The sequence below is a fragment of the Balaenoptera acutorostrata genome, chromosome 8 (genome assembly GCF_949987535.1).
Source record: "Balaenoptera acutorostrata chromosome 8, mBalAcu1.1, whole genome shotgun sequence".
NCBI lineage: Eukaryota > Metazoa > Chordata > Mammalia > Artiodactyla > Balaenopteridae > Balaenoptera > Balaenoptera acutorostrata.
The window spans coordinates 105,097,818-105,114,839 of NC_080071.1; the positions used below are offsets into that span (position 1 = coordinate 105,097,818).

Below are 17,022 nucleotides of genomic sequence, written 5' to 3' on the forward strand. Positions count from 1 at the left end.
ACTGAGCCTGCGCGTCTGGAGCTTGTGCTCCGCAACAAGAGAGGCCGCGACAGTGAGAGGCCCGCGCACCGCGGTGAAGAGTGGCCCCCGCTCGCTGCAACTAGAGAAAGCCCTTGCACAGAAACGAAGACCCAACACAGCCAAAAATAAATAAATAAATAATTTTTTTTAAAAAAGAAATGTTCAAATTAAAATTATAATGGAATATCAGTTTCGCTTAGAGTAATAAATTTCAAACAAGTTTATAATACACTTCATGGTTTGATAGAGAAACAGAAATTCTCTTATGTTCCTGAAGTGTAACATGGTAACTCCCTGTTGGGGCAATTTAGCAACATTTATACACTTTTAAAATGCACATAAACTTTAACACAGCACTTGGATTTCCATGAATGTGTCCTGCTAATACGATATGCATAATAACAAAGGTACAGGTTGCATATTGAGTATATATGTGTTTTAGCAAAAATGAAAGCAATCTAAATGTCCATCAATAAACTACTGGCTTTAATAAATGCTGGAGAGGTTGTAGAAAAAAGGGAACCCTCTTGCACTGTTGGTGGGAATGTAAATTGATACAGACACTATGGAGAACAGTATGGAGGTTCCTCAAAAAGCTAAAAATAGAACTACCATACGACCCAGCAATCCCACTACTGGGCATATACCCTGAGAAAACCATAATTCAGAAAGAGTCATGTACCAAAATGTTCATTGCCGCTCTATTTACAATAGCCAGGACATAGAAGCAACCTAAGTGTCCATCGATAGATGAATGCATAAAGAAGATGTGGTATATATACACAATGGAATATTACTCAGTCATTAAAAGAAGCAAAATTGAGTTATTTGTAGTGAGGTGGATGGACCTAGAGTCTGTCATACAGAGTGAAGTAAGTCAGAAAGAAAAAAACAAATACCATATGCTAACACATGTATATGGAATCTAAAAAGAAAAAAAAATGGTTCTGACGAACCTAGGGGCAGGACAGGAATAAAGATGCAGATGTAGAGAATGGACTTGAGGACACGGGGTGTGGGAAGGGTAAGCTGGGATGAAGTGAGACAGTGGCATTGACATATATACACTACCAAATGTAAAATAAATAGCTATTGGGAAGCTGTTGCATCACATGGAGTTATCAGCTCAGTGCTTTGTGACCACCTAGAGGAGTGGATGGGGAGGATGGGAGGGAGATGTAAGAGGGAGGAGATATGGGGATATATGTATACATATAGCTGATTCACTTTGTTGTACAGCAGAAACTAACACAACATTGTAAAACAATTATACTCCAATAAAGATGTTAAATAAATAAATAAATAAACTACTGGTCTAAAGATTGTATGACAAATATATGTAACTAGATATCATGCTGCTGTGGGAAAGACTGAGAAATCCACATTCTATTGTGGATGAATCTCTAAGGTCTACAATACAAATTAAAAATAAAACAGGGGATAGCACTATTAGTATAATATGCAACATTGGTTTAAAACATACATTTCGTATTCTATGCATAAAATATCCCTGGATGGACACAGGAAACCAATAGCAAGTGGTACCTTCATAGGAGTGAGGTTTCAGGGATGGTCAAGAAGCTTGGAAGGATACATACATTTTACTATATACCTATTTGAATAGTTCATATATAACTTATGCAAGAAATTAATTTAAAAATATTCAGGATGGATGATAGAATGAGATGCTTGGTCTCCTGTTTTTGATTACAATTCTTAGACTAAGAACAAAACAAGATTTGCCAAATATTCCAAAGCAAAGTGCTAGACCAATGATGAAGGAGTTATCTTAATTTATATGGCCATTTATTTTTTAAAGATGATACTACTTATCTGTACTATTTATTGCAAAGGTTTACCGAGTTTTTCATTTGTCTTTGACTTTGTTTTTCCAGAAGAGTGGCAGCTATTAGGCGTTAGGTGTTTTTCAAAGTGTCGTTAGCATGCTGTATGGCCTCTCATCTCCCACAACCCCTCTTGAACAACACAGTGGGCGATTTCCCTGCACCTTGATACCCATGTGGGGAGTTCCAAGGAAAACCTCCCAGAACTCCACCTTTACCCTTTGGAGTTCTGGAGTGTGAAGTAATGCCATACAGAATCTTGAAGAAGTCTGTTTTTGAGAGGATGACTCAAGATTCTGAAGGGGCCTTCTCGGGAGCAAGCAGCATTTCTAACTATTTTGGGCAAAGGTAAATGTTTGTTTTATAATGGGCTGGTTTTTTATCCCACAGATGGCAACTTGACTGGGTCATTTTGAATAGAACTTGCATTTTGAAAAGAACTAAGTCATCTTGAAAAGAGGGATACTTGACAGTTAACCTTAGCAGGAATTGCCTGATGAGACAGGCTTTCAGGCCCGGGAGCTCACAGGGTACATTTGTAGCCATTACAGAAGAGGTCAAGAAGCTACACTTTTCAGGGAACTCCAGCATCCATGAAGCAAAAAGAATCCTCAATCAGAATCCAGTCTGCATAGCAGATTCTATCTGTTCCAACCATATTGCCAGGAGCCAACCAGGAAACAAACCAAAAGGGAATTGGAGATCCTGATAGGAGGCAATGAAGAGCCCAGAGGGCTAACAATAGTGAAAGTCATTAACACCTCTAGGGGCACTGGACGGAGTCTGGGATGTTGAGCCCAAGATCCTGGGTCACGAGGCAGAGACTAGAACCCTGGGGGGCCTATTAAACAAGAGATGGGGCTACAGAAGAAATGTCACCTGTGACAAAGAGAAGGGAAAGAAATACCATGGCTTTCCCCTTTCTCTTGGTCTTAATATTTTTCCAGTGCTTTCCATTGGCCAAGACCTGCCAGAGGTCACCCTCTTACTGGATGTGCTGTCACCAAGTGTTGGCTACCCTGAACTTCAGAGCAGAGGGGAAGGTGGAGGAGTGTATGTGAGACAAAAGTGCCCAAAACAACCACAGCAGTCAGAAAAGACCTTCTCTGTGGTACCCAGTACATGGGGGAGAGAGAAGAATCACAAAGTAGAAAACAGAGAAGAAACCAGCTATTTTCATCCGTATACTTCTCACCCCCAAACCCCCTGTCCACACAAAACCTTTACTCAGGGAGTCTATTATGTGTAATTAGGCAGCCTGGCAAGAATTGCCCAAGTCAATTTCACACCCTGCCAAGGGCTCACACTGTTGCGGAATCCTGGCCTCTGTGCACCTACACTGAATTGAATCTCAGAGACAGAGTTTTGGGTGAAGCAGAAAAGAAGAGGTCTATTGCTTTGCCAAGCAAAGGAGGATACAGCAGGGTAATGCCCTCAAAATGTGTCCCATCCTGGACCGGGTAGTGAGGAGTCTTATAGTAATGTTTTAAGGAGCAGGGCGTGATCAGCACATGGTGAGGTAATCAGGAGTCAGCGTCATCAGCTTTCTGGTTCCAACCAGTCTAGGGTCTATGTTTTTGAGGTCAGTAGTTTTCATCTGGTGGGGAGCTGCTTCCTGTAAAAACAACTTAGGAATCTCTGTCAGGCCTTTATATGTATCCCTCAGGGAACTGGGAATTCGGTGACTCTGCATGTGGCTGATTTATAGTCGAAATTGTTACCAGTTTCCTGGCGCAAAAGCTATTCTTTGTCTCTACATCTTCACCTTTTCTAATCATTAGCTCCTGAGTCAGCCTTTTACTTCAAAAAACAAGGGCACAGGGGCTTGTACATGGTTTCAAAACTACACCAAACACAGGCTCTGAGACACAGACTTGTTCTAGTCACTATACAGCCCACCAGCAATAATAATATTTTTCCTAACAAAAGAAGGTAGAGTTAGGATTTTTATGGATTCTGTTTCAAATCTGGCTCTGTTTTTGTCAATATTCACGGTTTTATTCAAGTTGTTTAAACTCTCAGAAATGAAATGCCCTTGTCTGGCATGGGGATAGCCATGCCAATCATTTAGGCTTTCACAAGGTTCATGCTCCCATCTGGGACCAGGAAGATGCCTGACAGCAATTGGTATCTTTCCACAATTTCATTAACTGGAATATTCTCAATCTCCTCTCCATCTGTGAGAAACTCAACTATTGGATAAAACCCACCTCGTCTCTTTTTTGAGATTAAATCTCTGTCTGTGATGAGTCCTGTTTATTCATCCATCTCTTTTCACCATGCTCATTCCTTAGTGGCCACATGGTAGTTATTCAATATATTAAACATGAAGGATATGGAGGATGAACAGGGCCGGCGGTGACTTCACGCACACAGTAGGCTCCAATCTGCATAAGATGATTGGAACCAAGTCTAGTGCATGGTAAGCACTAGAGAGAGCTTGGATATTGTGATCCTTTGGATGTACAGATAAGCTTTTAAATATTCCATTAAGTAATTAATATTCACTCAGGTGTGGTTTGTTACTGGGGAAGTTTTCTACTATTTATTTGTATTCATTCATTTGTTCAGTCATTCATTTTTAAAGGTAACTTTCCATTACATTTATTAACACAGGAAAATTCATATGCACACAAATAATTGGCAAAATTCAGTCCCCCAAATATTTCAGATAGGCCTAATCTATTTTCCAGATGGTTTTCCTACAATAGATGATAGACATCTGTATTAAAATAAACACAAACTGAATTGAATCCTCTGGGAAAATGGAAATCTTATCTATAGATATGGATCTGTATGTATTTAAAAAGTACCCTTGCAGTGCTAATTCAGCAACACATATACTAATATTGGAACAATACAGAGAAAAGTAGCATGGGCCCTGCACAAGGATGACATGCAAATTCGTGAAGCCCCTTATTTTTAGGACCTAGAAGAAAAAGAGCAAACAAACAATGATGAACAACACAATAAATGAAATTAAAAATTCTCTAGAAGGAATCATAGCAGAATAAATGAAGCAGAAGAACAGATAAGTGACCTGGAAGATAAAATAGTGGAAATAACTACCGCAGAGCAGAATAAAGATAAAAGAATGAAAAGAATTGAGGACAGTCTCAGAGATTTCTGGGACAACATTAAATGCACCAACATTCAAATAATAGGGGTCCCAGAAGAAGAAGAGAAAAAGAAAGGGACTAAGAAAATACTTGAAAAGATTATAGTTGAAAACTTCCCTAATATGGGAAAGGAAAGAGTCAATCAAGTCTAGGAAGTGAAGAGAGTCCCATACAGGATAAATACAAGGAGAAACAAGCCAAGACACATATTAAACAAACCATCAAAAATTAAATACAAAGAAAAAATATTAAAAGCAGCAAGGGAAAAGCAACAAATAATATACAAGGGAATCCCCATAAGGTTAACAGCTGATTTTTCAGCAGAAACTCTGCAAGCCAGAAGGAAGTGGCAGGACATATTTAAAGTCATGAAAGGGAAGAACCTACAACCAAGATTACTCTACCCAGCAAGGATCTCATTCAGATTTGATGGAAAAATTAAAACCTTTACAGAGGAGCAAAAGCTAAGAGAATTCAGCACCACCAAACCAGTTTTAATAACAAATGCTGAAGGAACTTCACTAGGCAGGAAACAAGAGAAGGAAAAGACCTAAATAACAAACCCAAAACAATTAGGAATATGGTAATAGGAACATGCATGTAGATAATTACCTTAAATGTAAATGGATTAAATGCTCCCACCAAAAGACATAGACTGGCTGAATGAATACAAAAACAAGACCTGTATATATGATGTCTACAAGTGACCCACGTACGACTTAGGGACACATACAGACTGAAAGTGAGGGGATGGAAAAAGATATCCCATGCAAATGGAAATCAAAAGAAAGGTGGACTAGCAATTCTCATCAGACAAAATAGACTTTAAAATAAAGACTATTACAAGAGACAAAGAAGGGCACTACATAATGATCAAGGGATCAATCCAAGAAGAAGATATAACAATTGTAAATATTTATGCACCCAACATAGGAACACCTCAATACACAAGGCAAATGCTACCAGCCATAAAAGGGAAAATCGACAGTAACACAATCATAGTATAGGGGACTTTAACACCCCACTTTCACCAATGGACAGATCATCCAAAATGAAAATAAATAAGGAAACACAAGCTTTAAATGACACATTAAACAAGATGGACTTAATTGATATTTACAGGACATTCTATCGAAAAACAATAGAATACACTTTCTTCTCAAGTGCTCATGGAACATTCTCCAGGAAAAATCATATATTGGGTCTCAAATGAAGCTTTGGTAAATTAAAGAAAATTGAAATAGTATCAAGTATATTTCCTGACAGTAGCAATATGAGACTAGATATCAATTACAGGAAGCATCTGTAAAAAAATAAAAACACATGGAGGCTAAACAATACACTACTAAATAACCAAGAGATCATTGAAGAAATCAAAGAGGAAATCAGAAAATACCTAGAAACAAATGACAATGGAAATACGATGACCCAAAACTTATGGGATGCAGAAAAAGCCCTTCTAACAGGGAAGTTTATAGCAATACAATCCTACCTCAAGAAGCAAGAAACATCTCAAATAAACAACCTAACTTTACACCTAAAGCAATTAGAGAAAGAAGAACAACAACAACAACAACAAAAACCCAAGTTAGCAGAAGGAAAGAAATCATAAAAATCAGATCAGAAATAAATGCAAAAGAAATGAAGGATATGATAGCAAAGATTAATAAAACTAAAAGCTGGTTCTTTGAGAAGATAAACAAAATTGATAAGCCATTAGCCAGACTCATCAAGAAAAAAAGGGAGAAGATCCAAATCAATAGAATTAGAAATGAAAAAGGAGAAGTAACAACTGACACTGCAGAAATACAAAGGATCATGAGAGATTACTACAAGCAACTATATGCCAATAAAATGGACAACCTGGAAGAAATGGACAAATTCTTAGAAATGCACAGCCTGCCAAGATGGAACCAGGAAGAAAAAGAAAATATAAACAGACCAATCACAAGTAAGAAATTGAAACTGATTTAAAAACTTCCAACAAGATAAAGCCCAGGACCAGATGGCTTCACAGGCGAATTCTATCAAACATTTAGAGAAGAGCTAACACCTATCCTTCTAAAACTCTTCCAAAATATAACAGAGGGAGGAACACTCCCAACTCATTCTATAAGGCCACAATAACCTTGATACCAAAACAGACAAAGATGTCACAAAAAAAGAAAACTACAGGCCAGTATCCCTGATGAACATAGATGCAAAAATTGTCAACAAAATACTAGCAAACAGAATCCAACAACACATTAAAAGGAGCATATGCCATGATCAAGCGGGGTTTATCCCAGGAATGCAATATCCAACGATATATGCAAATCAATCAATGTGATACACCATATTAACAAATTGAAGGATAAAACCTTATGATAATGTCAATAGATGCAGAAAAAGCTTTTGACAAAATTCAACACCCATTTATGATATAAACTCTCCAGAAAGTAGGCATAGAGGGAACTTACCTCAACATAATAGAGGCCATATATGACAAACCCACAGCCAACATCATTCTCTATGTTGAAAAACTGAAACCATTTCCACTAAGATCAGGAACAAGACAAGGTTGCCCATTCTCACCACTATTATTCAACATAGTTTTGGAAATTTTAGCCACAGCAATCAGAGAAGAAAAATAAATAAAATAAATCCAAATTGGAAAAGAAGAAGTAAAACTGTCACTGTTTGCAGTTGACATGATACTATACATAGATAATCCTAAAGATTCTACCAGAAAAATACTAGAGCTAATCATTGAATTTGGTAAAGCAGCAGGATACAATATTAATGCACAGAAATCTCTTGCATTCCTATACACTAATGATGAAAAATCTGAAAGAGAAATTAAGGAAACACTCCCATTTACCATTGCAAGAAAAAGAATAAAAAAATACCTAGGAATAAACCTACCTAAGAAGACAAAAGACCTGTATGCAGAAAGCTATAAGACACTGTTGAAAGAAATTAAAGATGATACAAACAGATGGAGAGATATATCATGCTCTTGGAATGAAAGAATAAATATTGTGAAAATGACTATACTACCCAAAGCAATCTACAGATGCAATGCAATCCCTATCAAACTACCACTGGCATTTTTCTCAGAACTAGAGCAAAAGATTTCACAATTTGTATGGAAACACAAAAGACCCTGAATAGCCAAAGCAACCTTGAGAAAGAAAAATGGAGCTGGAGGAATCAGGCTCCTGGACTTCAGACTATACTACAAAGGTACACTAATCAAGACAGTATGGCACTGGCACAAAAAAAGAAATACAGATCAATGGAAAGGATAGAAAGCCAGAGACAAACCCATTCACATATTGTTACCTTATCTTTGATAAAGGAGGCAAGGATATACAGTGGAGAAAAGACAGCCTCTTCAATAAGTGGTGCTGCGGAAATTGGACAGCTACATGTAAAAGAATGAAATTAGAACACTCCCTAACACCATACACAAAAATAAACTCAAAATGGGTTAAAGATCTAAATGTAAGGGCAGACACTATAAAACTCTTAGAGGACAACATAGGCAGAACACTCCATGACATAAATCACAGCAAATCCTTTTTGACCCACCTCCTAGAGAAATGGAAATAAAAACAAAAATAAACAAATGGGACCTAATGAAATTTAAAAGCTTTTGCACAGCAAAGGAAACTATAAGCAAAGTGAAAAGACAACCCTCAGAATGGGAGGAAATATTTACAAATGAAGCAACTGACAAAGGATTAATCTCCAAAATATACAAGCAGCTCATGCAGCTCAATATCAAAAAAAAAAAAACCCAATCCAAAAGTGGGCAGAAGACCTAAATAGACATTTCTACAAGAAGATATACAGATTGCCAACAAACACATGAAAGGATGTTCAACATCACTAATCATTAGAGAAATGCAAATCTAAACTACAATGAGGTAATACCTCATGCTGGTTAGAATGGGCACCATCAGAATATATACGACCCATAAATGCTGAAGAGGGTGTGGAGAAAAGGGAACCCTCTTGCACTGTTGGTGGGAATGTAAATTGATACAGCCACTATGGAGAACATTATGGAGGTTCCTTAAAAAACTAAAAATAGAACTACCATATGACTCAGCAATCCCACTACTGGGCATATACCCTGAGAAAACTATAATTCAAAAGGAGTCATGTACCACAACGTTCATTGCAGCACTATTTACAATAGCCAGGACATGGAAGCAACCTTTGTGTCCATCAACAGATGAATGGATAAAGAAGATGTGGCACATATATACAATTGAATATTACTCAGCCATAAAAAGAAACGAAATTGAGTTATTTGTAGTGAGGTGGATGGACCTAGAGTCTCTCATACAAAGTGAAGTAAGTCAGAAAGAGAAAAACAAATACCGTATGCTAACATATATATATATGTAATCTAAAAAAAAAAAAAATTTCTGAAGAACCTAGGAGTAGGACATGAATAAAGACACAGACATAGAGAATAGACTTGAGGAAACGTGGAGGGGGAAGGGTAAGCTGGGGCAAAGTGAGAGAGTGGCATGGACATATACACACTACCAAATGTAAAATAGATAGCTAGTGGACAGCAGCCACATAGCACAGGGAGATCAGCTTGGTGCCTTGTGACCACCTAGAGGGGTGGGATAGGGAGGGTGGGAGGGAGACACAAGAGGGAGGGGATATGGGGATATATGTGTACCTATAGCTGATTCACTTTGTTATACAGCAGAAACTAACACAAAATTGTAAAGCCATTATACTCCAATAAATTTGTTAAAAAACAAATGTACCCTTGTATATACACTATCTTTGTGTACCTTCCTTCCTCACATACTAAATACTAGAAAATTAACATTTGTCTATGTAACATATATCTTTTATTTTTTGCAAAAAAGGAAACAAATAAATGTATGTTTTAATATGTGTTTGACATGTTTTCTTTACTATGTCTTCTTACAAAAAATTTGGTGTCTGATTTGCTTCATAAAGTGTATGTAATCCTGACACATGCTGTTCTTTGCATGATAGGTAGGTTGCAAAGGAGAGAAATCAATTACAAATCCATCTACCCTGGCAGATGCCCTCACCTTAGTGAGCCTTCAGCTACAAATTGACACTCTGCAGCTTCACATCTTTTATATTTGGCTCCTTTTTACCCCACCCATGGTATTATTTTTAAAGTGAAACCTTCATGTATCCACTTTACAAAGAAACCATGACTTTGAGTGTCTTGGCTTGTGCGTCTCAGGTTTTCTAATGAACACTTGTCATTTTTAGACCAATATAATTTAATGCACTGTTTGTTTATTTTCCTCTCCGTTCCTCCTTTCTAAATAAAGGTTATATCACTCCCCACTACTCAATACTTTCCCCGCTCACACAGTCCTCTACCACCAAAGGCACATCCAGCCAGGCTGTTTTACGTCCAATTTGTTTATCGCGATGAGAAATGTGAAAATCTTTGGCAGAGACCATTAATTTTATAGTTTATGTTTCAAAAAGTAGTTCCTGGGCTATTTACGTCTCTTCATATTAACACCTAAGAAAATGAGCGTGTTGAAGATATAAAACTTGAAAGCAAATTGTGTTTACTGTCTCCTTCTAAATATAATTAATGGCTTAAAACAGATCTTTATGGCTGATGATCAAATATTTTCCTGGTGTTGCATTTGATGTTTGCTTCAGTGACACTGAATGTCTTTGAGTCTTTTGATTCCAAGACAGTTAGCTTCCTATTGGATTTTGATATTCAAGGTGAAATTATTACAGTTCCTCTTGGCAGGGACAATTACTCTTTGAATTAACTGATATGAGTGTCATGAGTTGCAAAAGATTTCCAATTTGGGAAAACAAAATGTATTTACTTTATAAAAAGAGGAGCTGAACAGAATCTCAGAAATTATGTAGTGCCATATTATTTATTTTATTTTTAAAATTCAGCTTTATTGAGGTATGATTGACAAAACTGTAAGATATTTATAGTATATATACATCATGGTGATTTGATAAATACATATGTATACGTATAGATATACATTGTGAAAGAATTCCCATCATCTATCTGGTTAATTAACATGTTTATCACCTCACATATTTATCTTTTGTGTGTGTTTGTGTGTGTAAGAACATCTGATTTCTATTGTCTTAGCAAATTTCAATTTTACAATATAGTGTTATAAATTTTAGTCACCGTGTTTTACATTGTATCACTGGATTCCTAGAATTTATTCATCTTATAGCTGAAAGTTTGGACCCTTTTACCAATCTCTCCTTACCTCTCCCACCACCCCCTATCCCTGATAACCATTTTTCTACCTCTGTCTCTATATGTTTGATTTTTTTAATTTTTAGATTTTATAAATAAGTGAGATCATACAGTATTTGTCTTTCTCTATTTTAATCTTTTCACTTAAGATAATGCCCTCAAGGTCCATCCATGTTGTTGAAAAAAGCAAGATTTTCTTCTATCTCATGGCTGAATGATATTCCATTGTATGTTTATACCATATCTTTATCCATTTATCCATTGATGGAGACTGGGTATGTTTCCACATCTGGGCTACTGTGAATAATGATGTAATGAACCTGAGTGTGCATACATCTCTTCAATATCCTGTTTTCATTTCCTTTGGATGTTTACCCAGAAGTGACATTGCAGGATCATATAGTAGTTCCATGTTTAATTTCTTGAGGAACTTCCATACTATTTTCCATAGTGGCTGCACCACTGTACATTCCCATCAAGAGTCTACCAGCATCCGGTTTACGTCACATCCTTGCCAGCATTTACCTCTTCTCTGCCTGAAAATAGTCATCCTAACAGGTGTGAGACGATGTCTAAATGTAGTTGTGAGTACATTTCCCTAATAATTAGTGATGTGAGCACCTTTTCATTTACTTGTCCATTTTTAAGTCTTCTTAGAGAAAATGCTATTTAGTTCTTCTGCCCATTCTTAAATCAGATTGGTGTTTTTTGGTTTTTGTTTGTTTTTTTGCTACTGAGTTGTATGCATTATATATTTTGAATATTAACCCATTAGCAGATATATGAATCGTTAATTTTTTATTCCTATTCCATACGTTGCCTTTTTACTTTGTTGATGGTTTCCTTGGCTATGTGGAAGCTTTTTAGTTTGGTGTAGTCCTGCTTTATTTTTACTTTTGTAACATTTGTTTCTGGCGTCATATCAAAACAAAACAAAAAATCATTGCCAAGACCAGTATCAAGTAGTTGACATACCATGTTTTCTTTTAGAAGTTTTGTGGTTTCTGGTCTTATGTTCAAGTCTTTGGTCCATTTTTAATTGATTTTTGTGTATAGTGTAAGATGGGGAGCCTGTTTCATTTGTTGTGCATGTGTATATCCAGTTTTCCCAGCACCATTTATTGAAGAAACTATCCTTTCCCCATTTTATATTCTTGGCTTCACTGTAATAAGTTAATTGAACTTGTATGCATGTGTTTATTTCTGGCCTTCCTCTCCTGTTTCATTGATCTATCTCTGTTTTTATGTCAATATTCTCTTTTGATTACAGTAGCTTTGTGACAAAGTTTGAAATCAGGAATTGTGATCCCTTTAGGTACATTTTTCTTTCTCAGGATCGGTTTGGCTATTCAAGTGCCTTTGTAGTTCCATACAAATTTTAGTTTTTTCTCCCTATTTCTTTGAAAAATGCCATAGGAATTTTGATAGAGATTGCATTGAATCTGTAGATTTCTTTAAGTATTGATAGTATGGAAATTCTAAAAATATTAATTCTTTTAATCCATGAGCATGGATTACCTTTCCATTTATTTCTTTCTTCTTCAATTTCTTTCATAAGACATTGGTCTTACAGTTTTCAGTGTGCAGGTCTTTCATCTCATTGGGTAAATTTTTTCCTTGGTGTTTTATTATTTTTGATACAATGGCAAATGAGATTGCTTTCTTAATTTCTCTTTTAGATAGTTCATTGTTAGTGTAGAGCAATTCAACTTATTTTGAATATTAATTTTTTAAGTTGAAACTTTATTGAATTTGTTTATTAGTACCAACAGTTTTTTGATAAATTCTTTAGTGTTTTCAACATGTAATATGTCACCTGCAAGTAGAAACAGTTTATTTCTTTCTTTCTTTTCAATTTGGATGCCATTTATTTCTTTTTCTTATTTTTTTAATTTTCCTAATTGCTTTTTCTAGGACTTACAGTACTATGTTAATTAATAATGATGAGACTGGGTTTTCTTACTTTGTTCCCGATCTTAGAGGAAAGCTTTCAGTTTTTCACCATTGAGTATGATATTAGCTGTGAGCTTATCATATATGGGCTTTATTATGTTGAGGTACATTCCCTCTATATCCACTTTGTTTGGAGTTCTAATTGTGAATTCTTGTTGAATTTTGTCAAGTGCTTTTTCTGCACCTGTTGATATGATCATATGATGTTTTTCCTTTATTTTGTCAATGTGGTGTATCACATTGATTGATTCATGAAAGTTGAACCATTCTTGCATCTCTGGAATAAAATCCTCTCAATTATGATATTTTGAATGTACTCTTGATTTCAGTTTGCTAATGTATTTTGAGGATTTTTGCATCTATTTTCATCTGGGGTATTGGCTTACAATTTTCTTTCCTTGTAGTATCCTTATCTGGTTTTGTTATAAGGGTATTGCTGGCCTCAGTAAAGAACTTTGGAAATGTTCTCTCCTCTTGTATTTTTGGAAGGGTTTGAGAGGATTGGTACTAATTCTTCTTTAAATGTTTGGTAGAATTCACCAGTAAAAGCATATGTTCTGGACATTTCTTTGCTGAGAAGTTTTTGATTACCAATTCAATTTCCTTACTAGTAATTACTCTGTTCAGATTTTCTATTTCTTAATGATTCAGACTTGGTAGGTAATATGTATGTAGGAATTTATCCATTGTTTCTAGGTTGTCTGATTTGTTGGAGTACAATTATTCTTAGTAGTCTCTTATGATCCTTTATACTTGTATGATATCAGTTGCAATATTTCCTTTTTCATTTTCAACTTTATTGAGTACTCTCACTTTTTACCTTGGTAAGTCTAATTAAAGAATTGTCTATTTGTTTATCTTTTCAAAAAAGCAGCTCTCAATTTCATTAACCTTTACTATGTTCTTAATCTCTCTTTTATTTATTTCTGCCCTAATCTTTTCCATGTCCTTCCTTCTACTCACTTTTGGTTTAATTTGTTCTTTTTTTTTCTAGTTTCTTAAAGTGTAAAATTAGGTTGTTTATTTGAGGTCTTTCTTTTTTCTTAATGTAGGTGTTTATTGCTATGAACTTCCATTTTAGAGCTACTTTTGCAGCAAACCATTAGTTTTGGTATGTTGTATTTCCATTCACATTTGCCTCAAGATATATATTTTTTATTCTCTTTGGATTTCTTTTTTGACCCAATGATCCTCAGGAGTGAGTTAATTTCCACATATTTGTGAATTTTCCAGTTTTCTTCTTGCAATTGATTTCTAGTTTCAAACCACTGTAATCAGAAAAGGTGCTTAATATGATTTCAGTTTCTAAATGTCTTAAGACTTCTTTTATGGCCTAACACATGATCTATCCTGAAGAATGTTCTAATGTGTATTCTGCTGCTAATGGATGAAACATTCTATAAACGTCTATTAAATCTGTTTGGTCTAACATGTCTTTTAAGTACAAAATTTCCTCATCAATTTTACCTATGGATGATTTATCCATTGTTGAAAATGGGATACTAAAGTTTCCTACTATCTTTGTATTGCTTTCTGTTTCTCCCTCAGATCTCTTATTATTTGCTTTATATATTTATGTGCTTCTATGTTGGTTGCATACTTACAAATTGGGTATTTATTTATAGATGTTATACTCTTTGTGGATTGACCCATTTATCATTATATAATGGCCTTCTTTGTGTCTTTTACAGTCTTTGGCTTAAAATTGATGTTGTCTAATATGAGTATAGTTACCCCTGCTTTCTTCGGGTTTCCATTTGCATGGGATATCTTTTTCTCCTCTCTTTACGTTTAGTCTGTGTTGTCCTTTAATCTGATGTGAGTCTCTTATAGGCAGTGTATAGCTGGGTTTCTTTTTTTTTTTTTTTTTAACCATTTAGCCACTCTATGACTTTTGATTGGAGAATTTAGTCCATATACTTTTACAGTAATTATTAACAGGTATGGACTTAATATTGCCATTTTGGTGTTTATTTTCTGGCATTTTCAAATTATTTTTTTCCCTTTTCCTTCTCTTGCTTTCTTTCTTTGTGATTTGATAATTTTCTATAGTGTTATTCTTAGATGATTTTCTCTTTTTCTTGTGTGTATTTATTTTAGTTTTTTGCTTTGCATTTGACTTTTGAAAATTTAATTATGTGTCTTAGGTGGGCCTTTTAAAAAATATCTTCATTGGAGTATAATTGCTTTACAATATTTTGTTAGTTTCTGCTGCAAAGCAAAGTGAATCAACAATATATATACATATATCTCCATATCCCCTCCCTCTTCAGCCTCCCTCCCACCCTCCCCACCCCATCCTTCTAGGTCATCACAAAACATCAAACTGATCTCCCTGTGCTATGCAGCAGCTACCCACTAGCCATCCATTTTACATTTGGTAGTGTATATATGTCAGTGTTAATCTCTACTTGTCCCAACTTGCCCTTCCCCCTCGTGTCCTCAAGTCCATTCTCTAAATCTGCATCTTTATTCTTGTCCTGCCACTAGGTTCATAAGTACCACTTTTTTAGATTCCATATATGTGCGTTAGCATATGGTATTTGTTTTTCTCTTTCTGACTTACTTCACTCTGTATGACAGTCTCTAGGTCCATCCACCTCATTACAAATAACTCAGTTTCATTCTTTTTTATGGCTAAGTAATGTTCCATTGTATATATGTGCCACATCTTCTTTACCCATTCCTCTGTTGATGGACATTTAGGTTGCTTCCATGTTCTGGCTATTGTAAATATTGTCACAATGAACATTGTGGCACATGTATCTTTTTGAATTATGGTTTTCTCAGGGTATATGCCCAGTAGAGAGATTGCTGGGTCATATGATAATTCTATTTTAAATTTTTAAGGAACCTCCATACTGTTCTCCATAGTGACTGTATCAATTTACATTCCCACCAACAGTGCAAGTGGGTTCCCTTTTCCCCACACCCTCTCCAGCATTTATTGTTTCTAGATTTTTTCATCATGGTCATTCTGACCAGTGTGAGGTGATCCCTCATTGTGGTTTTGATTTGCATTTCTCTAATGATTAGTGATGTTGAGCAGATTTTTGGGTGGGCCTCTTTGGATTCATCTTATTAGGAAACTTTATGGGCTTTCTGGATCTAGCTGTGTTTCTTTCCCCAGGTAATGGAAGCTTTCAGCCATTATTTTTTGAATGAGTATCTGTCCCTATCTCTTTGTTTATTCTCTTTCTGGGATCCTTATAATGCATATATTGGTCCTTTTGATAATCTCCCATAAGACTCTTAAGCAATTTTTACTCATTTTCATTTTTTCCCCCCTCACTTCTGATTGAATGAATTCCACTGCCCTGTTTTCATGTTTGCTTATTCTTTTTTTTTCTTTTGCATCTAGTCTGCTGTTGAATCTCTTGGCTGAATTTTTAAGTTCAGTTATTGTGTTCTTTAGCTTTATGATTTCTGTTTGGTTCTTTTTTAATAATTTTTATCAATTGAAATTTTCACTTTGTTCTTGGATTTTTCTCCTGATCTCAATAAGCATCTTTATAACCATTATTTCAAACTCTTTATCAGGTAAATCACTTGTCTCCATTTCATTAATGATTATGTTTGGAATTTTATATTGTTCTTTTGTTTGGAACATAATCCTCTATTTCTTCATTTCTCTTGACCCTCTGTGTTGTTTCCTGCACATCATATAAAAAACTATGTCTCACAATCTTAATAGAGTGGTCTCTTGTAGGAGATGAACCTTATCATTCAGGTTGGCCTGAGCCCTTTATTGTCTCTCATACCTCTAAGATTGTCCAAGTCACATTCTTTGTTTGTTTTTAGTGGCTCCCAGTAGTTGAGACGGTATAACAAGACA

At 35.6% G+C, this 17,022-nt stretch overlaps 1 non-coding gene across 1 annotated transcript; it reads left to right on the forward strand.

Moving 5' to 3' along the window:
• Positions 1–4,685: 4,685 nt before the first annotated feature.
• Positions 4,686–4,789, forward strand: LOC114236210 (U6 spliceosomal RNA). The gene has a single exon (XR_003622198.1). It is a non-coding gene; the product is annotated as a U6 spliceosomal RNA (small nuclear RNA).
• Positions 4,790–17,022: the final 12,233 nt, after the last annotated feature.